The sequence below is a fragment of the Dendrobates tinctorius genome, unplaced genomic scaffold (genome assembly GCF_039654945.1).
Source record: "Dendrobates tinctorius isolate UK_male_01 unplaced genomic scaffold, ASM3965494v1 ptg000011l, whole genome shotgun sequence".
NCBI lineage: Eukaryota > Metazoa > Chordata > Amphibia > Anura > Dendrobatidae > Dendrobates > Dendrobates tinctorius.
Window position 1 is genome coordinate 75,864,717 of NW_027361679.1, and position 22,895 is coordinate 75,887,611.

At 40.9% G+C, this 22,895-nt stretch overlaps 1 protein-coding gene across 3 annotated transcripts in view; it reads right to left on the reverse strand.

The window, feature by feature from the left end:
• The window catches only part of NRG1 (neuregulin 1), a 1,024,711-nt gene that overhangs the window by 842,642 nt on the left and 159,174 nt on the right, over window positions 1-22,895 (reverse strand). The window lies entirely within an intron of this gene.

Below are 22,895 nucleotides of genomic sequence, written 5' to 3' on the forward strand. Positions count from 1 at the left end.
AGTATACAAATTTCCCAATCTATTCATGCAACGCGTTTCAGAGCAGATACTACGCCATACTTAGAAATCTCCTCACCAGCAGCCCACAGTTTTACACAGGGATCACCTCTTTCCCTTTCTCTCCCCTGATTTCCAAAAAAGGATACATAACTGTAAACCAGTCATTCATGAGATTATTTGACATAAGGAAAATTGAAAACAGACAGAGAAAGCTTTGCAATGAAACATTGTAGTTGGATGTTTGCTATGAGATGTTTGTAGATGAATTAAGGCTCACACAAGCTTTTATTTATTTTTCAGAGACAGGAGACCACACTGTGCCACCATATTCCTCCAATCTCACAACCATGGTGGAGGGCAGTGAAAGGTTATGCTCTTATATGAAAAAAAAGCCACTGGTATCTTAGAATAATGGACTAGACACCAGAGTCAAGACATCAAGATCCAAAAAATGTGTTTGGAATTACTTGCATTATGGAAAGCAGAAAATCAACCCCACTTTAAACCCTTTAGGGGTTGCAATCGAGATTATAGGGGACCCAAGGGTCCCATTGCCCCACAGAAAAACACTAGTAATATTAAAGACCAGTGATAGTTGGATGCCTTGTTGGAGATTTTGGATTAGGGTCCACAAGCTTCAAGTTATGCCACTGGGTACATTTGTACATAGTAGAAATGGTCACATGATTAAGTCCCATAAGAGTACTAACAAATAATAAATAAAACAAAAAGTAGAAAAAAGAAACATTTTAAGAATTCAAATCACCCACATTTTCCGCAGATAACAATACAGACATGTTAAAAACAATGAAAAAAATAACAAAAAATGCCACAAGGAGCGATCAAAAGATAGTTTGTACCCAAAAATTGCACATATAAAAACACCAGCTCACTACACAAAAGAAAAACAAACCCTTATACTGCTCCAAGTGATGGTAATCCAAAATGGTGACACAAACCATTTTTTTAACAAAATTATGAAGTTTTTTAAGCCAATAAAATTGTAACTATTTATACAAGTTTGGGATCTCTGTATTTGTACTGACCTGTTCCAGGTCACTTCTACTGTACAATTTTAATGTCGTAAAAATAAACCTGCTAAAACAACGAAATTTCATTGCACTAGGATTTTTTTTTAGACATTTCTCATTTCTTTAGTTTTGCTGTAGTTTTTTTGGTACTTTGGGGCATAGCTCCCCCTTTTTGAGCTAGGCATTTCATCTATATAGCGTCCCACAGTCAGATGTCTGAACTGTCGGGCCTGGATCCTGCTCTGCTCCCATTTATGAGTTCAGTTGACACAAGGTGAGGTTTTAATACTAGACTAGCACCGTCACAATTAGGTACACCTTGTTGCGGTGAGATGGCTTTTACTCGTTTTTTATCAAAATAGTGATAACTAAGTTCCCTATGTTATTTGCAGGTACTATTGTTATTTATGCATTAATTACTTATAGCAGGGTATATGCTCATTTTTGTTTTCATCTTGTGTTTTGTCTCTTAAATATCCAAAGTGTGAACATGCTCCTACACATTGCACAACTACCAACTTATGTTCCGGCTCATTTTACAATTTTAATGTCGTAAACACAAAAACCCCTAAAACAATAGCGCAATTTCACCACATTGGAATTTTTTTAGACATTTTCCCCATACACTATATGGTAAAAGGAATGGTATCATTCAAAACTGCAACACTTCCATCAAAAAACAAACACTTATCTGTCTTTGTCAGTGTAAAAACGAAAAAAAAATGTTATGACTTATTGAGAAAGGAGAGACAAGAAAAACGCAAAAACAAAAAATTGTCTTAGGAGGGAAGAGTCTAAAGACTTTACCTAGAGGGATATTTTAGAAAAAAATATATAAGATACCCCTGCAGATTTCTATGAAAAACTTTGATAAACTGTTTTTGTTGGGTGTACAAGGTTTCGTAGATCTTAAAGATGGTTGTGTGTGAAAATGTTATTAGTTCATCACTTTTCCTATGTGGCATCAACCATTTTATTATTCAGGCATAATGTTTTGGTAATCCAAGCCACGGTCAATGGGAATGTGGTTATGTCCAGTATATTATGGATGCTTTTCATAAAAAAATCCAATTATTTAATTTTATCCTTTAACCATATCCAATAGGTACAATCATTTGTTACACCATAATAGTCTATGTAGAACATACATGAGTTTATTTGTGTTCCACTCTCCGAAGATTTTAATATATGATGTGTACCAATCCAGTTTTCTACACTGTGAATGCAACCATCACTGGGTGTATAGTGTTAATAGCATTTAAGTAGGTATCCATGTCAAGATACGAGGAAAAAATGCACCTAAATTAGTAACACTACCTAAAATAGCTAGCAGAAAGAAATCTAGTTTTCACATAAAGAGAAGTTTGGTGGAAAAAGAAAATGTTTAGTGTGATGTTTGCATATGTTTTAATCAATTCTTGGCTTGCAGAAGTCATTAGAGGAAATTGTATTGATAGGATAGTAATTAGTGAAACACATGACCTGGAAATATTCAATCTATTTATTTCACATTCTAGAAGTCAACAGCCCTTTTCTTTTTAAAGTACATAATCAATGTCTAAAATTCATGCCCTTTCAACAACATTGATCATAAATATGCACCATGGATATGGGCATAAAAACACAATCGGGTCATTGTGTAGTAAAAGTATGGTCTCATTCACGTAAATTGCAATAATAATAACAATAATTTTTAATTTTCTAGCGCCAACATATTTCGCAGCACTTAATAATTTTAGAGGGTACTTGTACAGACAATAAAGACATTACAGAATAAACATAACTCAACAGATACCAGAAGGAGTGAGGGTCCTGCTCACAAGCTTATCATCTATGAAGAAATAGGGGAGACACGAAAGGTATATGAGAAAATGTACTTGTATTGTACAGTCCAGCCATCATTATAATAGATAGGATATTGACATAACGCTGCATAAACCGGTCACCAGCCAGTATTTGTGCAGCACAGACACAGAGGGCTACTTAGTGTATGGAGGGTGTGTGAACAGATGCTAAGAGGGTCATGGTTTTGAAGAAAATTTGGTATGGACAAAACATTCATAGTTAGATAAGTGAGATCGGGCGATAGGCCAATCTAAAGAAATGTATTTTTGACGCAAGCTGAAAACTGTGGGTATTGGGAATTAATAGAATTGTCCTGGGTAGTGCATTCCAAAGGATTGTTGCAGCACGCGAGACGTCCTGGGACAGGAATGGGATGTTCAGATTATTGAGGATACAAGTTTTAAGTCATTAGCAGAATGGAGGGCACAGGTAGGGTGTGAGACAAGGAAGAAGATGTAGGGTGGTGCTGAGCCATGGAGCGCTTTGAGGATGAGCGTGGTATGTTTACATTGAACTCTGTATTGGATGGGAAACCAGTACAATGACTGGCACAGGGTAGAATTGTTGGTGTAGCATTTAGAAAGGACTATAATCCTAGCTGCTGTATTTAGTACAGTTTGGAGAGGGGAAAGTTTGGTAAGAGGAAGACCGAGAAGTAGAGAGTTGCAATAGTCCAGATGAGAATGAATAAGCGCTACAGTAAGTGTTTTTGCAGAGTCAAAGGTAAGAAAAGGTCGAATTCAAAAGATCTTTTTGAGGTGTAGGTCACATGAACAGGCGAGAGGAGGAGGAAGAGCAGCACTGTGAGGTTCGAGCGAAGAGAGCTAAAAAGCAAAAAATTCAACCAGTTGAAGAAGTAGAAGAAGAACCAGGAGTTGAGGAGATGCCAAAGAAGAAGAAAAAGAAGAAAGTGATAAAGACAGAAGAGGAAGAAGAACCAGAAGAGGCACCTACTACTAGTACAGTTGATGAGCCTCCCAAAAAGAAGAAAAAGAAGGTAAAAAAGAGGGGGGGATGATGATGATTGAGAACAGGACATTTTCACAAAATATGGACTATATTCATTGTAAGAGGACTTTACAGAATTGGTTTATCCAGCAGTTTTATCTGGACGTCCGATACCCTCCCTGTCTTAGTTTATACAATTCTCCAGATCGGATGTGAGAAGTGAAGGAAATTCCTGAATCAAATATGACACCAAGACAGCGGATATATAATAAAATATTAAGATGAACTTTTGTTAATGACCAAACACTTATTTTACACCATAATTTGAAAAATAAATCTTGCCAAATCAGACAAGGTGATTTTCTGGATTTGTTTTCTCATTTTGACTCTCATAGTTGTGGTCTACCTATGATGTCAATTACAGGCCTCGCTCATCCTTTTAAGTGGGAGAACTTGCCCAATTGGTGGCTGACTAAATACTTGTTCCCACTGTATGTATCACCAAAATTCTCACCAAAACATCAGAGCGACTGAAAAACAAGTGAGGGAAAAAAGTAAGATACCATGATGAGATTTCAGGGATGAAAGTGAAAAAAAAAATTTCTGTTTCATCAACCTATATGAAGCCATGGTTTATTTAAACTGGTTGCACAATTCACAATGCTTTCTGGTCTCTTTATCTTAAGATGCAATCCAGGGAAGTTTTGTCAATAACAAACATAGAATGCAGGAATCATTAGCACTCTCACTTTCAACCTTGCCGTATTTTGTGTAGATAGATTGAAAGGAGCACTTAAGCCTGCTTAAATGGGAGCATTGTTCCAGACCTATTGTTTATCACATAATGTACCTTTCAAAGTCATGACTTTAACCAATGACATAGTCAGTGATATGTAGAAAGAAATGTTTCAAGTCGGTAGTGAGAGAATGGCTAAAGTGACAGCATTGCACACTTTAATAGTACTTTAGAGTAAATCACTATATATTTTGCAATAAGGCCACATATTATTATTTACATGTTATATTAAAGGGGTTGTCTTTTTTCCTTTCCCTAACCATTATTTGTATAAATCAGTAACTTTTGATATTTCCTTCCTTTTAAAATGGGGTTATGGTCTCCATTTTCTGGGACCAGCCAGGAAATTCTCTAGTAGATTGATTCACACTACCCTTTTGCGGCATCCAGTCCAGTATTCCACGTCCGTCGGTCCGGCATCCTTGACCCCTGTGGTGCTTGTTAGCCACTTGTCTGGTAGCCTCATGCTCAATCATGACGACATACATCACTGGAAAAATGCGGTAAATAGAAGTTGGAAGGTATAAGAACTACTGAAGTCATCCATGCTTACCAGCCTGCAGAAATAGAAGTTAGAAGGTATAAGAACTACTGAAGTCATCCATGCTTACCAGCCTGCAGAAACCGTGAAAGACACAGAAGTAGCTATGAGATTATGGTGCCCTGTATTTCAGGGAATATGTTTACTGAAAGAGGAAAAAATTCTCCCTTAGTACTTTATCCATAGTCTAGGCAAAATGCAGAATTCCCTTACATTATTGTCAAAATTTGTAATAATTCACTTTCTACCTGCAGATCCTTCTCACGTTCGATTAAAGTGTACAGGCTATTAACATCCCATACAGCCAATAATGTGATCTCTGACATCAGGTCTAGTGAATTAACCTTCACCCCTAGCATTTTTTCACCTTGCTGACCAAGCCATTTTTTTCAATTCTGAGCACTGTCACTTAATAAGTAAATTACTCTGGAACATTTCAACATATCCCAGTGATTCTAAGAAATATTTTGCTGCTGACCTTTGGACCGTGTTCAGACTACCCATTTGTCATTGCCCCTTTGCATCTGATATTCTGATGCTGATCTTTTGACCGTGTTCAGAGTACCCATTTGTCATTGCCCCTTTGCATCTGATATTCTGATGCTGATCTTTGGACCGTGTTCAGACTACCCGTTTGTCATTGCCCCTTTGCATCAAATATTCCGTTGCTGACATTTGGACCGTGTTTAGACTACACGTTTGTTATTGCCCCTTTGCTTATCCTCTGTTTCTCTGGCATGTGACCTGACTTGCGACTTTGTATTTTCCCTTGGTTTACTACGTGATCTTTTGGTATTGACCCTGGAACTGCTCACTGCGCTTATTCATGGCCTGTGTTGTGACTAGCATCACAGAAATACTTTTCAGGTACAGTGGAAAGATCAGAAGGGAAAGTGTGCCATATTGTAGTGCAGATTTGGATGTTATGGTTTGCGGTTGCAATGACCAACTGGAAGAGCCCCTGAAGTGCCAGAACAGAAAAACCCTTCATAAGTGTAGACTGTGAGCCCTCGCGGGCAGGGTCCCCTCTCCTTATGTACTTGTGTGTCCCTTGTCTTACACATGTTTATTATACTTGTCTATATTTCCCCTTTTCACGTGTAAAGCGCCATGCATAATGATAATAATAATAATAATAAGTGACCCTATTTTCAAACTACTCAATAAATTAAGGGTGCAGTGATCATATTGACACCACAGGTGTGTCACAGAGTTTTATACCACTTGGCAGTGAAGAAAAAATAATTACATTTTTACCAAAAAAATATAGTTTTAGCCCCAGATTTTACATTTTCACATGGGAAAATGAGTGTAACTGGCAACAGAAATTGTCAAACAATTTATGCTGAAAGTGGCAATACGCACCATGTGGCTGAATAGTACTACTTAGCCATATGGTGAGACTCGGGAAGGAATGAGCACTATTTGCCTCTTGGAGAACAAATTATCATAGAATAATTTGTGGTTCCAATATAACGAGCCCTTAAGTGCCAGAAGAGCAGAATCCCTCCTCAAGTGACCCCATTTTAGAAATTACTCTCCTCTGGGTATTTATCTAGGTGTAGTGATGATTTTGACAACATGTGTGTTTTCCAGAAACAAGCAGTAGTGGATGTTGTTGAGTAACATTGCAAATCAGTAATTGTAGTGCCCATACATTGCAGTGCCCAGTATGTTGTAGTGCCCACTACATGGTAGTGCCCATAAATTGCCAGTGCACATACATTGTGCCCAGCTTGTGTTTCAGGAGACATGGACCCTGTAAATTAGGCAGGTTCTCATTGCAAAAGAAATGACAAACATGTGGACACTAAATGCAGTTTAGGCATACTGTGGGGCTCAGAAGGGAGGGGGACATTTGGATTTGATAGCACAGAATTTCCTGGATTTCTTTTGGGGGCGAGGAGCCAAAGCTAATTTCAAGAATATTGTGCTACCAGTAACGTGGAGGCCCCCTATATAAGTTAACAGATGATGAAGCTGAGTGGGGACTTGCTCTTTTTTGTGGATTGTGTTGACGCTTTTTCTGGGAACATTTTGCATAACATTTTGGATCACGTATATCCTGTGCTCTACGCTGAGCACTTAAATCGGGGTTTAAATCAAAATCTCTGAATGACGCAATTTAAATGAAACTCCTATGGGATTCATTCACTACAATGAGGCCAGTTATGTCCCGCCTCTGTTCAGCCGTGTTCTTTTCAGAGGTGCACAAAACTGTGGGTCGACCATGCTTTTTTGCACGTTCACAAAAATGGACACCAACCGCGCAGGTTAAATGTGAGCCGAGCCTTACTGCGATCATTGGGAGACAGAATAAACAAATTATTATTATTATTTATTTATATAGCGCCATTAATTCCATGGTGCTGTACATGGGAAGGGGAGTTACATACAAAGTTATAGATATCGTTACATACAAAGATATCACTAACAGTAAACAAATTTACAATGACGGACTGGTACAGAGGGGTGAGGACCCTGTCCTTGAGGACTTACATTCTACGTGATAGTGGGGAAGAGACAGAAGATCGGGGATGCAGCAGCTCAGGCGGTGGTGAGGCGACAGAATGGTTATTGCAGGCTGTAAGCTTTCCTGAAAAGATGGGTTTTCAGGTTCCGTTTGAAGGATAGTTTGAATTGGATTCGTTGGGGAATTGGAAGCCACTGGAGGGATTTGCAGAGGGGAAAGACAGGGGAGTAGCGAGGAGAGAGGTGGATTAGTGGGGCAGCAGAATTGAGGACAGACTGGAGTGGTGCAGGAGAGTTGGCAGGGAGGCCACAGAGAAGAGTGTTGCAGTAGTCAAGGCGGGAGATGATGAGGGCATGTACAAGAGTTTTAGTAGATTGAGGACTGAGGAAGGGACAGATTCTGGAAATATTTTTGAGTTGGAGGCGACAGGAGGTGGCAAGAGTTTGGACGTGTGGTTTGAAGGACAGGACAGAGTCGAGAGTTACTCCGAGGTAGTGGATTTCAGGTGCGGGAGAGAGCGTGATGCCGTTTACCATAATAGATAGATCGGGTAGGGAAGATAAACAAACAAATCAGCAGCAGGTCAATAATTTCTTTTATTTATTTCATTACACTGTTTCTCGAGCGGTATAAGTGTTAAGATGGATCTGTTCTTTGTGTTGGTGCGATTACAGAGATACATAACTTGTATTTTTTTAATGTTTGGCTGCTATCATGCACTATAAAACACTTTTTATTGCACATCGTCATATTGAGAGCTACAATTTTTTTAGATTGCTGACAACAGTTCTGTGAGGGCTTGTTTTTTGAAAGACGAGAATTATTTTTTGCTTTTATGGCATTCACCGTGTTGTAAAAGTGATAAGGAAGCATTATTCGGGTTACTACGATTACAATGATACCAGATTTATATAATTTTTTCATATTTAGCCTCTTTTACACTATAAAAACTATTTTATAGAAAAAAATAATTATTGTTGTATCATATTCTGAGAGCTATACAATTTTATATCTCTCTGTTGACAAAGCTGTATGGTGGCTTATTTATTGTGCGAGAAGATGGCAATTTCAGATATGTAATTTTAGTTTCCATTTGATTTCTTGATTGCGTTTTATTCCACTTTTTGTTCAGCGGCATGATGAATAAGAATACAATTTTTGCCATTTTTTTTAATTAATTTTTTACGATGTTCACTGAAGGGGTTAACTATTGTGACAGTTTTATAGGTCGGCTCGTTCTGGAAGTAGTGATAACAAATATGTGTATTTTTTCGTCCCTCTATGTAACTTTCACTTTTATTACTCTGATTGCTGATGCAATGCATTATACCTGTCAGTATTATACAGACAGAAGCATGCTCCTGGCATGGTATAACAGGCTTGCTGTAAGCTGACTGACCCTGAGTTCTTCATGATGACCTCGGGTTACCATGACTGTGATCAGAGCCTTGCAATAACGTTGCAAAGGCTGCTGAAGTTGCCAAGGAGAAGATGTGCATTGAGGAAGCAATGGGTCCAAGCAGTAATAAAATGTGGTGCAAAAAAGGAGTGCTAAAGACAAAAAATATATACTTTTTTAAAGTAAAAATTTGTGCAGATGCATTAATCAGAGGATACAAAAGCGGTGCTTTGGTGTGTACCAGATATAAAAAAGGTCCAAAATAATAAATAAAGCACAAGACAGCTAAAGCATAGATATAAAAGGAGATCATGTTGCATACAAAGGTGAAAAGAAGCCTAAAAAGCAGGCATGAAGTCTTAGATACAGTGTAGATTTTCAAAATAATGGCAATCTCCAGAACAGATGGGGTCAGAAAAGAGAAAAAATCTCTCAGGAATCTGTTGGAATGTGGCAAAGAAAAATGGAAGTAACACAGTGGGTATGGAAAGTATTCAGACCTCTTTGAATTTTTTACTCTTTGTTTCATTGCGTCCATTTGGTAAAATCAAAAAGATTCATTTTTTTCTCATTAATGTACACTCTGCATCTCATCTTGACTGAAACAAACCAGAAATGTAGAAATTTTTGCAAATTCATTAAAAAAGAAAAACTGAAATATCACATGGGATTGGTCATAAGTATTCAGACCCTTTGCTTAGACACTCACATTTGAGTCATATGCTGTCCAGCTGTGTTTAATTAAACTGATAGGATTTAATGTGTAAAGGCACACACCTGTCTAAGACCTCACAGCTCACAGTGCATGTCAGACCAAATGAGAATCATGAGGTCAAAGGAACTGGCCATGGAGCTCAGAGACAGAATTGTGGCAAAGCACACATCTGGCCAAGGTTACACAAGAATTTCTGCAGTACTCAAGGTTCCTAAGAACACAGTGGTCTCCATAATTCTTAAATGGAAGAAGTTTGGGACCATCAGAAGTCTTCCTAGACCTGGCCGTCCAGCCAAACTGAGCAATCATGGGAGCAGAGCCTTGGTGAGAGATGTAAAGAAGAACTCCATGATCACTGTGGCTGAGCTCCAGAGATACAGTAGGGAGATGGGAGAAAGTTCCACAAAGTCAACTATCACTGCAGCCCTCCACCAGTCAGGCCTTTATGGCAGAGTGGCCTAACGGAAGATTCTCTGGTGTGATGAGACAAAGATAGAACTTTTTGGTGATAATTCTAAGTGGTATGTGTGGAGAAAACCATGCACTGCTCATTACCTTCCCAATACAATCTCAACAGTGAAACATGGTGGTGGCAGCATCATGCTATGGGGGTGTTTTTCAGCTGCAGGGACAGGACGACTGGTTGCAATTGAAGGACACATGAATGCGGCCAAGTACAGAGATCCTGGATGAAAACCTCTTCCAGAGTGCTCTTGACCTCAGACTTGGCCGAAGTTTCACCTTCCAATAAGACAATGACCCGAAGCACACAGATAAAATAACAAAGGAGTGGCTTCAGAACAACTCAGTGACAATTTTTGATTGGCCCAGCCAGAGCCCTGATCTAAACCCAATTGAGCATCTCTGGCTAGACCTGAAAATGGCTGTTAACCAACATTCACCATCCAACCTGACAGAACAAGAGAGTATCTGCAAGGAAGAATGGAACAGGATCCCCAAATCCAGGTGTGAAAAACTTGTTGCATCATTCCCAAGAAGACTCATGGCTGTACTAGCTCAAAAGGGCGCTTCTACTCAATACTATGCAAAGGGTCTGAAGACTTATGACCATGTGATATTTCAGTTTTTCTTTTTTAATAAACTAGCTTGGCCCGTGCAAAATTTTCACACATTGGTCGTCGGGGGCGCATGCAATTTCAGAAAAAGAAAGCTGATCAAATGTAAATGTATTTCATGAGCTGATGAATACAGACAGGTATTTATATATGTAGATTGGTAATACAATAAATTGTTTTGATAAGTAGAGGCCAAAAAATGTTTTCTGGTTGAGGTGCCACCTGCAGGTCATTGTGTCTTTCTGCAGGTTTATGAAAATCAATGTTTAAACTGTATTTAGTGATAAAATCGTGAATGTGTCGTTTGTTTGGCTGTTTTCTTGCTGAAGGGAACAAGTTTACCTTTCAAATGGTGTATCATGTGTGTGTGTGTAGGGTAAAGTAATCCCCGAAAAAGCAGTGCATGTATACAAATGTGTTGGTAGTGTGCTTTGGGGTACTGTGGTGGCACCTGCATGTCATTTTCCCTTACTGCAGTTTTATGAAAATTAATGTTTAAACTGTATTTTGTGATCAAATCGTGGATGTGTGGTTTGTCTGGCTATTTTCTTGCTGAAGGGGGCAAGCTTACCTTTCAAATGGTGTATCGTGTGTGTGTGGGTGCACTATGAATGGAGATACAAAGGAATTACCGAAAAAGTGTTTAGAAATAATAGAATAGATTAGCAAAAAATTCAAAATTTCTGTTTTTTTTTTTCATTCAAGATGTTGTGCAGAGTATACATTAATGAGAAAAAAATATTTTTTTTAATTTACCAAATGGCTACAATGAAATAAGGAGTGAAAAATTTAAAGGGATCTGAATACTTTCCCTGCCCACTGTAGGTGGGAAAACCTATTACTTCTATTTTTCTATGCCCCAGTTGGCAGAGATTGATCTGACAAAGGTGGACGGCTTTGTGACATAAAATTGATCACTATCTTACTCTGCCCAGATTAGGGCAAATATATTGTTTCGGTACTGACAGTATCCCCTGCAATTGGACAAACTGAGGGTTGTGAGGGTAAGCTTCCGTGGAGCGGGGGTGCCAATTCATAAACCCCTAGGGTGCCAATCTCCGCTGGTAGGTTGGGACGGAATCAAAGTCTAGCATAGGGAAAGTATCCCTTGTTTATACTGTATATTTGTATATAGGTGTGTATTCATGTATGGTAAACTCTCCTAATTCACGTGTATACACAAACAGATAAGTAATTTCATAAGGAAAAGGCAATATTCAGAAGTTATCAACATTTAGATGGTAAAAATAATCCTCATTCCTGTCATTCCACTTTGCGGTCTAGGTCCGGTTGGGGTCCAGAGGGAGTCGCGGTCTGGCGCCTCCCTTCTTGCAGCGATGACGTTCTCTTCATTCCTGCCCGTCACGGCTGAGGGCAGAGCAGATTACTGCAGTGCGCAGGCGCCGGAAGAGGTAAAGCGCCTGCGCACTGCAGTACTCTGCTCTGCCCTCAACAGGGCAGAGCAGTGCGCCTGCACCAGAGCCGCGAAATACAGGAGTGAGGAGGACGTCATCGCTGCAGATGAGACGCGCTGGACCGGACTGCGACACCCTCTGGACCCGAACCGGACTTGGACTGCCCCTGGGTGAGTATAATCTAACTCATTTTTCTTATCTTTCAGGGTATATCGGGGGCTTATCTACAGCATTACAGAATAAGCCCCTAATGGTGGTGGCCGCAGCTGATATGCGAAAAATAGGGTGACAGATTCCCTTTAAAGTTCAAGGTTTTAAAATTGTAATTTTTTTAAATTTTTTGATATTTTTATAAATAAATGCTGAAAATATTAACATTGACTTACCATTATCATAAAGTACAATGTGTCACGAAAAACAATCTCAAAATCAATGGGATCCGTTGAAGCGTTCCAGAGTTATTACCATATAAAGTGACTGTTATGATTTGCGGAATGCACCAAATGTAAATTATAATAAGGTGTGTTCGCAACCTGGGGTCCACTGTGCGGTGATGACGAAACTACAGCTAGAGGACAATGATGGAGCGTAGCCGCGAGTAAGCATCGTAAACACACCGAGTTAACCGTCACTCGGTGTAAACAGAGCGCAAAGCGCCTGACTCTATTACTCCACAGAGCAGTGTGGAAACTGAGAACACTCTAAGCTATGCCCTGTTAGACATCACAGGAGCATAGAGGGATTGACGCTAGTGGGGTCCCTATAACTCATCCCCCACTACATTGGTGATTGAAAATACACTGCTGACACACGGCTTTTGAGCTCGCAACTGAGGATGCCTGATGCAGCTGCTAAGTTCAAGTGGGAATTTCCACCCTACACTGCGTGCCTAGAAACACATTTGCAGTGCTATTACACTGGGAGGGTAGCTTGCTTGCCGGCATGCACACACACCAAATAAGCATGATACTAGCGCACAGGCATGCACCACTGAGAGCCTTTTAAACCTTTAGCTCAAGTCCAGACAGACAGGACCTTGCCTGTGGACCACTCAGAAGCTGCCACCTCACCAGAGCAGCTGACGTCCGAGCACCAATGAGAAGGCGCCACAGCATGGACATGCTCAGTAGGGTGAAATCTGGACTTAGTCTCCAGAGCACAATGCTGCACGTGTAAACCAGTAGTCACCATAGACTTAGCTGGAGAGCCAGCAGCAACTACACATGCAGCATGAGCTTGGGCAAGGCGCTGGGTCAGGAGTCTGTGCTGAGCAGTCATCCCAGTGGGTGTGTCGGAATGGGAGACCACTACACCAGATAAGGCCTGGAATCTATCCCGTGCAGCAGGAGAATCCTGGTGCCTAAAGGGGGCTTTACACATAGCGATATCAGTTTTGTGAGGCAACTGCGATATCAGTAGCGATGTCACTACATGTGACACACACCTCCGACCGGCCCCCCTGCTGGCTATCGCTGATCGTGCGAGATCGGCCTGGTCCATTTCTCGTCGTCGGCTTCCTGCTGGCACCGATGAGCGAGCCATGGACACAGGCGGAAGACGTCACCCTCGGCGCGTCTGACAGGTAAGTATCGACCGCTGCTGCATCGCTAGTGAGATCTGCCTGTTTGGCAGCTCACTAGCAACTATTTAGCGATGCACCAGCGATCCTGTCCGGGTCGTATCGTGGTCGGGATCGCTGGTGCATAGCTAAATGTAACGGGGCCTTTACAGTGACACTCTTCAAATTTAAATATTTTGGCCCGTTCACTAAAGGGTTATACTCTTTCTACTCTGATGAAATTTATGCCACTTAAGTGGTGTGTGGCAATAATTTTTGGAAATGTTTGGACTCTAAGTTGGGTCTCCTTCGTGTGTGTTGCCTGAATTTGGCTGGGCTCTCAAAGCACCAGGCCTACACCTCTCACTCTTCTAAGTGTTACTGATCAATGTTTCAGCTAGAAATGCTGGTCCATGCCCTGTCTCATGCATCCATGCTGCACAATTATACTATTTGTAAGCCAAAGACCGTGAACTACATCTGTGTGACCGGTGCACTATGCAAGCCTCATCTGTGTGCAATTCTAATACTAGGCAACCACCCGCTTCATGAACGGTAGGTGTGTGAGTGGTTGTTTCATCAGTATTTTGCACCTGTGCTGCCCCCGCCTTTATCAAGGTCGGCTGCTGCATCCTGTAAGTGCAACTGTTTTCTGACCTGAGCTGGCAAATATGGCTGCCTTTTTCAGCTATATTTTTGGTATTTTATTTGTCTTTTTGATATTTTTTCTTTATATATTTTGGATGAATTATTATCATTTATTCAGCACATGTGCAATACAAACATTTACTCTTATGCCTTTTTGGGACTCCACCACTGTATTACTGTTCTATGTATCTTATTTATTCACCTAAAAGGCTTATAAAACATTTGTTGCCGATTGTACCTTATCCACAATGGTACATAGTGAAGGAGATAGTACAATGAAGTGCAGTGAATCACGATGTCCTATGAACACCAGGCACGGAGTCTGCATCAAAAGCAGAAACACGGTCAATTCCATAAATATACGTCATTGGTTGTGAAGGGGTTAATAGCAGAATTTAGAGTACGTAATCAAATAGTACACAGAAGCTGCAGTTAAATAAATACAGTGCATTTTAATTTGAAAACCATGATGTTGTACACATAGAAAGTATATAGTGATTCTCAATGTCTTTAATTTTTTTTAAGCTTTTTTAGTTTTGGTTGGAAAACCTTTTTAAATTAAACAAATGTCCTTTATGACTCACATAATATTATTAATGTTTAGGTTATAACTCAGACCAGAAACCCTGTTGTACACTGTAGCTTAAAGTAAATTTTTTAGCTATCCAGGTTTCTCTGCTGCCGGTAGCGAGGACCACAAGAGCACAAGTATGTGATTTGCATATATGAGATCACTTGCCGACTAGTTTGGGGTGGCCTTACTCAATGCAAGTGTATTGAGTAAGGCCAGATAAGTCTAGTCAGAATGTGGCTGGATTCTCCCAGCGCCAGAGAATCCTCACAGTGCAAAGTGTGAAATAGATGCAGCCGCACACTCCGGTCCCGAATGCCGGTGGCAGTGCCTGGTATTAATGCAAGAGACTCACGCGAGTTTCTCACATTGCACATGCAAGTGTGACCCCAGCCTAAGGACTCATTCCCACTTGCGATGAAATCGGACAAATGCAATCCGATAAAAAAATCGGATTGAATTCAGACCAATGTTATTCTATAACTGTGTCTTCATCTGCGTTTTCTTTTTCCAGCTCGGATCGGATCACGATCGCACTGGAAATAAGTCACAGCATGCTGCGATTATAATCAGAATTCAGGTCGCATCCCGCAATAGAAGTCAATGGGTGCAAGAAAAAAAATCACACATCACTCAGTCCATGTGAGTACCATCCGATTTTTACACACCGATCGCATTTGAAAAGCTGGCATTTCATGTGCGATGTACAGTAAAATCATACTGACAGGCTAGAATAGAAGAGATAGAATAGATATATACGCATAGAAAATATATATATATATATATATGTCAGTGACACACACACATACATATGTATTTATATTACATAGATAGATGGAAGAAAAGCCGGTAATTCAGCAGACGCAGTAGTGTAAAATAACAGCAGGAGCCAACAGGATAGAAGAGTTGGATTACATACAGTAAAAACAAATGGAATAGGTAGATATATAGATGCCAGTGACAAATACAATTAGTAGAGTGTGTTTACAAATTACCAGACATTTAAATAATAAAAGATTATTTTTCGGAAAAAAAATGGCATGAACTCTTGCGCAATTTTCGTAACCAGCAGAAGGAAAGCCGACGACTGGGAGCAGATGTTTATAGCTTGGGAAGGGGGTAATATCCATGGAGCTTCCCAGGCTATTAATATCAGATCACAACTGTATACTTAGCCTTTACTGGCTGTTAACCCCCCCAAAAATGACATGGGGTCCCCTATAATTAATAAACAGCAAAGGCTATGCAGACAGCTGCGGGTTGATATTAAGAGCCTAGAAAGGTGCCATGGATACTGTCCCCCAGGCTAAAAACATCAGCTCTCAACCGCCCCAGAAAAGGTGCATCTCTAAGATGCGCCAATTCTGGCACAGCCTTGCTCTTCCCACTTGCCCTGTAGCGGTGGCAAGTGGGGTAATAGTTGGGGGGTTGATATCACCGTCAGGTGACATCAAGCCTCGAGGTTAGTAATATATATGTGTGTGTGTATTGAAGAATGTTTTGTTTGAAAACGATGTGTAAATCACAGAGAATTGCTGTTTGTAAAAGCTCATGCTAAAATCGCATTGCAATCACATAGCAATCGCACCGCATTCTGATGTAAATCAGATGCTAGGTGTGAAAAATCAGATCGTACTCGCAGAAAAACGCATGACACTTGCATTACACTCGTCCAACTCTTCTGCATCTAAATCGGACCGATTTTAAAATCGCTAGTGTGTCTCCAGCCTAATAGCTTACATTTAGGGATAGGCAAGGAGGCTCATTTATTATGCTCAGGTGCATTAAGGGTATCTAAAGTTCAGGAAAATAAGCAAACAGGAAACACATAAAAATGACGGTGAATTGTATTTTTGCCCATTTCTACATTTCATGTGGTTTAGCGATGTAAAGTATAAATATGTCATCTCAAATTACTCAAGTACGGTCACGCAAGACTCTGCTGCTCAATGTCATCACAAGGGATCTGACAGGTCTTAAACTGCTTACATTTTACATCTGAAGAAAGTTAAGGGAATAGCAATGGCAAAAGAATTATTTCTCCAAAGAAAACAACGGAACCAAGAAGAAAGATTTGTTGCTGCACGCAAAAGGTATATACAGTTGTTAATGAAACTCAGAAGACTTTACAGTCTAGTTGGAAGAAATCAGAATGGAAGCAAGACTAACTAAACTAGTAACTTTTTTTTACATATATTATTTTAAAGTTTAAAGACATAAGTGGAGTGCCTAATACATGATTTGAATGAGCGCCATATAATGCTGCCTCCACAGCTTTCTATGGCCACATATAACAAAAGGAAGAAACCCACAGCAGAACCCACAGTAACTACAGTGGACGTTCTTTAATCCTCAGTTTCTTTTTGGTGTATCGGCAGCAGCCATTTTTCCTACAAGCTAACAAAGAGGTTGCGATTGTCAATCCAATCCCATTTTGCTCTTTCCCTTGTAATCCAGATAAGGCCCTCTTGCGCTTATTGTCTTTCCAGGTTTATATATACACGGAAATAAAAAAAATGGTGACTCTTGGAATAAAGCCCCCATTACACACAGCGAGATCGCTAAAGCATTACCGATTTTGTGACGCAGCAGCGATATTGCTAGCGATATCGCTATGTGTGATACTTACCTCCGACCGGTTCCCCCGCTGGTTATCGCTGATCGCGTGAGATCGTCCTGGGCCGTTTCTCATCGGCCACTTCCTGCTGGCGCCGATGAGCGACGCGTGGACGCGGACGGGAGGACGTCTTCATCGCCTCGTCTGACAGGTATGTAGCGACCACCGACCACTGCTATGTTGCTGGTGAGATCTGCCTGTTTGGTAGCTCACTAGCGACCATTTAGCGATTCACCAGCGATCCTGACCGGGTCGTATCGTGGTCGGAATCGCTCGTGCATCGCTAAATGTAACGGTACCCTAAGATTAGAAAAAAACAAAACAGACAGAGTTAAAATCTTGCACCATGCATTATCAGTTTTGTACATTTATTTTCTGAGATTTCCACCACAATCCCAAACTCTTCATACAAAGTTTTCATCCTGTTTTTAGGTTGGTCAGGGAATGGAAATATGGAAATGTTTTTTTCTTGCAATGAATAATTTAACATTTAGCCCAAAGAGATAATATGATGATGATATAGTGCCGACGATGCACTGCGTTTTCAGATCCTTGCATTACTACAAGAACCACACGCACAATAGAAGATGATATTTCACATAATAAATAGCAGCACACAATGACTACTGTGTTTTACCGGGCAAAACATTATGAGGAATCCGAACAGAAAGCTGTTCTATAATAACACAGTTCAGCTGACAATAAGTTGTAATTGCGTATGTCGCGCTGGATGCCGCGCTCACAGTCGCTGAGCATATCAATATCTCAGACTGTGGATTGGACAGGGATACACTAGTCCTTACAGTAATGTTCGGGCTATAACAATGCAGAAATGCACAAAGGACAACTAGAAGACATTGCCGAGAAAAATACCTTCCTCCCCTTTGTTTGTTCAATAGCATATTTATTATTTCTTTTTGGTATGGGTCTTCAGAAAAAGCTACAGAACTATTCCAATAATTGTTACAATCTATGGACTAGCATTTATCGAAAATTAACTTGTTCATGTTCTATAGTTTCTATTGTACAGATGTCACAAAAAAAGTCTGCATTTTTATTGATTATATTAGAAGGCACTGTAATATAAAATGATTAGTGCTATGTTGCACTTATAAAAAATGTATGGATCATAGCTATGGAGCTGACAAGTCCTATGTTGCATTTATAGCAAATTATGTATAATTGTTATTAAGTCTGCAGTAGATCATTCACCATGCATCACATTTAATAAACAAGCACTTCTCAGACCAAATATTTTATCATCTTAATATATTGCAATCCTCATATTATATAGCACTGTATACTTACAATTGCTCATTTTGTCTTTATACCCATATAATTCTTCTCTTTTCCCATTTAGTCTATGAAATCGTTAGATTAAAAAGTGTCAAGCTGAATCTTTCTCAGCTCTACATAGAAACAGGAAGTCGCTTTTCCTGCATGAGTCAACATTAGAACTACAATCCTACTCACTGACAAAAGGAAACAAGAAAGATAGATAAAAGTAAAAGGGTGGTGAGAGCAGCTGGGTCAGGAGTTGAAGAAGAGGTAGAACTGGGCTTCCAGGGACTCTGCAGTGATGTAGAATTGTAGTTCTAGTGTTGGCTCATGCAAGGAAAAGAGACTTCCTGTTTGATCATAGAGCTTAGAAGAATTCAAAGTCAGTCAGTTTTTAATCATGTGATGTCAGAGACCAAGGGCTAAACATCCGACTCCTCAATTTCCCCGACTCCTTACTCCCACTCCACAGCCCTCCAGAACATAATGGAAAAAGAGAATAATTAGCTGGTTAGAAGGGCAAAATGAGCAATATTAAGTGCACATTGTTATATAATATGAGGACTGCAATATATTAAACTCTTCACACTGCAGCCCCTTTTCGTTTTTGCGTTTCTGTTTTTCACTTCCCTTCTTCCCAGAGCCAAAACTTTTTTATTTTTCCATCAATATGACCATGTGAGGGCTTGTTTTTTGCAGGACAAGTTGTACTTTTGAACAACACTATTGGTTTTACCTTGTTGTGCACTTGAAGACAGGGAAAAAAATTCCAAGTGCGGTGAAACTGCAAAAAAAGTGCAATTCCACAACTGTTTTTTTTTTTTTACCATGTTCATCAAATGCTAAAACTGACCAGCCATTATAATTTTCCAGGTCATTATGAGTTCATAGACACCAAACATGTCTAGGTTCTTTTTATCTAAGTGTTAAAATTTTTTCCAAACTTTGTTAAAGAAAAAATAAAAATTGCACCTTTTTCGAGACCCGTAGCATCTCCATTTTTCGTGATCTCGGGTTGAGTAAGGACTTAGGGGCCCGTCACACACAGCGAGATCGCTAGCGAGATGGCTGATTTTGTGATGCATCTCGCTAGCGATCTCGCTGTGTGTGGCACGCATCAGCGACCGGCCCCCTGCTGATCATGCAGGAATGTCCTGGGCCATTTTTTGATCGTTGATCTCCCACTGGCCAGCACGCATCGCTGCGTGTGGCAGCGGAAGACCAACGATCAGCGAGCTCCCAGAGCCATACAGCAGACACTGGGAGCTGGTATCCAAGGTAAATATCGGGTAACTAAGCGCGCGCGGCGCTTAGTTACCCACTGTGTACCTTGGATACCAGCGTGCTCGCGCTGGGAGCTGGTATCCAAGGTAAACAGCGGGTAACTGAGTGCCGCACGTGCTTAGTTACCCGATATTTACCTTGGATACCAGCTGTCAGGAACACCGCACTGCACTTGCTCACTGAGCCAGTGCGCCTGCCCTGAGTACAAAAACAGTGCTCAAAGATACCTGTGGAGCGGGACAGCAGCGGTGATGTTGCATGCTTCAGACTATCAGGACCTGAAGCACGTGACTGCTGGGGGTGTGTTCTAAGCTCCACAGAGCTAGGAGCTGCTGGGAAACTCCTAGAAAGGTAACTATGGGACAAGTTACCAAGAGGCATAGACAGGGACGTAAACCAGATCAAGCCGGGTCAAAGCACGAGATAGCAGGACAGTACCAAAGGGTTAGACAGAGCGAATAGTCAGGACGTAGCAATAGATCAGATAACCAGAACGGGCAATAGACGGAACAATAGGGGCAAACTGTAGCGGAGTAACAATAGCCAAGCCAGGAGGTCAGAACCGGAAAAGACAATAGTACTAAAACGAGAGACGGAGTTCAGAGTGAGGGGACAGACAGGGTCATACACGGGAATCAAACAAGCAATGCAGTATCGACGCACACCAGGGGGGTCAGACACACAGCCAGAATAACAGTATAGCTGACAGGGAATCCTAGTCTGGAGTGAGTATAAATACCCCTCCCAGATCCAAAGAGAGGCCGGCAAAAGTTAACCCTGTGAGAACAGGACATTAACCATGTCCTAACCATGACACCAGCTCTCAGCGCAAGCACGCTGGTATCCAAGGTACAGCGGGTATCTAAGTGACGCGCGCTTAGTTACCCGATATTTACCTTGGATACCAGCGTCCTCGCTGGTCCTGATCGTTGGTGTGTCTGCCTGTTTGGCAGCTCACCAGCGATCATGTAGCGATGCACCAGCGATCCTGACCAGGTCGTATCGTTGTCGGGATCGCTGGTGCATTGTTTGGTGTGAGGGGACCCTAATTTTTTGCACACCGAGCTGACAATTTTAATGATACCACATTGGTGTGGATACGATCTTATGATTGCCCGTTATTGCATTTTAATGCAATGTTGCAGCAACCGATGATCAGATCACCTGTGTGATGCAAAAATGCTCACTTGCTATGAGCGCCGACCACCAGGCGGCCTCGGCTAAGACAACCATAGAGATCTGCTGAAGACCTCTGGTTGTCATGCCGACCCATCGGTGACCCATGATCATGTGATGCAGTCACTGATGGGTGGGATTAGTGACGCACTTCTGGCGTGGTCACAATAAATGCCGCTGTCAGAGATTGACAGCAGCATGTAATGGATTGACAGCCACGGGTGGATCGCGATTCCACTCGCAGCTATTAGGGGCACATGCCAGCTGTTCAAAACAGCTGACATGAGTTGGGAAAGTTTTGGGCTCAATGAAGGAGCCCATATAAAAGGGAGGGACACGACATGCGCTGTATATGAACGGCTAATGTCATGAAGGGATTAAAGCGATAAAAACTTTGATGGGTGTGCTTCTTTAATGTAAAGATGTAGAAGTAAAAAAAAAAAAAATCTTTATTTTTATATAGCGCTAACATATTCCGCAGCGCTTTACAGTTTGCACACATCATCATCACTGTCCCCGATGGGGCTCACAATCTAAATTCCCTATTAGTATGAAAAAACATATTGTTCAGAGATTGCAGTTGCTTAATAGTAGACTACACAATTTCATCCAGTAAAAATGTATACTGGTCGGTGTTTCTTATAAATGGCCCTATAGGAGACCTCTATCCTTTAGGATAGGTCACTACCTAACTCGGATGTGTATGCTTGGAGATTTTCCCAACCTACATAAAGAGACATCACTAACATGATGTGAACTCTGCTTTATTATCTTTGTGCTTTGGTATCACTGCATTAATTACAGTATATCCCTAATTCACTTTGTTACCTTGTGTTTAGGCATCATTCTCTGCATCATCATTATGTAGTTAATTTATTTTTAACTACTGTGTGCTGTGACATCACAGTGCTCCTCAACTATTAGTTGCGTCCTCAGTAGATTTTTATCACCATTGAGCACTCAGTAGTTTTTTATCACCATTGCTTGATATTTTCATTGTTTTATGGCACTATGATAAGCAGAAATACATGACGTGTAATAACCCTTTCCTATGATTTCACTGTATATATTACTTATTTGTGCTTGTTGGCAGCAAATTATTCAGGACACTCTCCAAGCGTGTGACAACAGAGCTTCTTTATAGGGTCACTTAGAAATGGCCTTATTTTTGAAAGAGAATGTTAGGCGTCAGGTTCCAGTCACTGCACAACAGGAATCCCGAGCCTTGCATTCGGCAGTCTCCCATTCCTCTCCTGCCACAGAGGAGGCTGCTCAGCAAACTCATCGATCCAGGCGCTCTGCTCAGACCACCTCTGTAGTTTTAGTTGCTGCTGCTGCCACCTCTGGTCCAGCTATAGCAACGCAGGTTGGTCAGCAGCGAGCTATTCCAGAGACTAAGTCCTCCTTACGGTCCACTGAGCATGCCCGTGGGACGATCTGTCATTGGAGATCCGAGGTCACATGCTCAGGTCCTTCAACAGCTTGGATTGGACCATCAGGAAGGTCCCGGAAGGACGCTACTAT